The sequence below is a fragment of the Cervus elaphus genome, chromosome 7 (genome assembly GCF_910594005.1).
Source record: "Cervus elaphus chromosome 7, mCerEla1.1, whole genome shotgun sequence".
Classification (NCBI taxonomy): Eukaryota; Metazoa; Chordata; class Mammalia; order Artiodactyla; family Cervidae; genus Cervus; species Cervus elaphus.
Genome location: NC_057821.1, coordinates 17269731 through 17270737, shown reverse-complemented (window position 1 = coordinate 17270737; position 1007 = coordinate 17269731). Strand labels below are relative to the sequence as shown.

At 40.9% G+C, this 1007-nt stretch overlaps 1 non-coding gene across 1 annotated transcript; it reads right to left on the bottom strand.

The window, feature by feature from the left end:
- Positions 1-230: 230 nt before the first annotated feature.
- Positions 231-337, bottom strand: LOC122697953. The gene has a single exon (XR_006342273.1). It is a non-coding gene; the product is annotated as a U6 spliceosomal RNA (small nuclear RNA).
- Positions 338-1007: the final 670 nt, after the last annotated feature.

Here is a 1007-nt window from a genome sequence, read left to right as displayed (position 1 = left end):
GTCCAAGGGACTCTCAAGAGTGTTCTCCAACAGCACAGTTAAAAAGCATCAATTCTTTGGTGCTCAGCTTTCTTTATAGTCCAACTGTCACATCCATACATGATTACTGGAAAAACCAAGTTGATTTCGCAATAGGTGCAACTACTTCCAAAATCAGAATGTGTGGAAATTTAAATGTATGTCTAACCCATGTGACGTTGGACCACTGAATTTTATTTTATTTTATTTTTTTTAATATGGAACGCTTCACGAATTTGCGTGTCATCCTTGCGCAGGTGCCATGCTAATCTTCTCTGTATTGTTCCAATTTTAATATATGTGCTGCTGAAGCAAGCACAGACTGCTGAATTTTAATGGTGTTGCAAAAGAAGTGTTAGGACCTTAGTCGTATTGTGTTCTCATGTGTGAACATAGCATAGTTTATTTAATCTATTCCTTATTGATGGGCATATGGTTGCTTCCGATCTTTTTCTATGTGGACAATGATGCAATGATGAATTATCCTCTATATCATGTTGTCATTGTGGAGGGAAACATAGAATCTCCAGAAGTGGAAATGTCAGGTCAAAGGGTAAATGTATTATAAATTTCGGAAATATTGTCAATTGGTTTTTATTATGGTTACGTCACTTTAAAAAAAAAATTTTTTTTTAATTTTTGGCCGTGCTGGGTCTTTGTTGCTGTGTGCGGGCTTTTTCTGGTTGTGGTGTGCAAGCTTCTCACTGTGATGGCTTCTTGTGTTGAGGAGCATGGGCTCCAGAGAGTTTGGGCTTCAGTAGTTGCAGCTCACAGATTCCAGAGCGTGGGTTCAGTCGATGTGGCCTACGGGCTTAGTTGCCCCAGGACATGTGTATCTTTCTGGACCAGGGATTGAACCTGTGTTGCATGCAGTGGCAGGCGGATTCTAACCACTGGACCACCAGAGAAACCCCATGATTGTGTCGCTTTTCACGCCTACTGACCATGGTTAAGATTACCTGATCCCCCACAGCCTTACTGACAGAAAC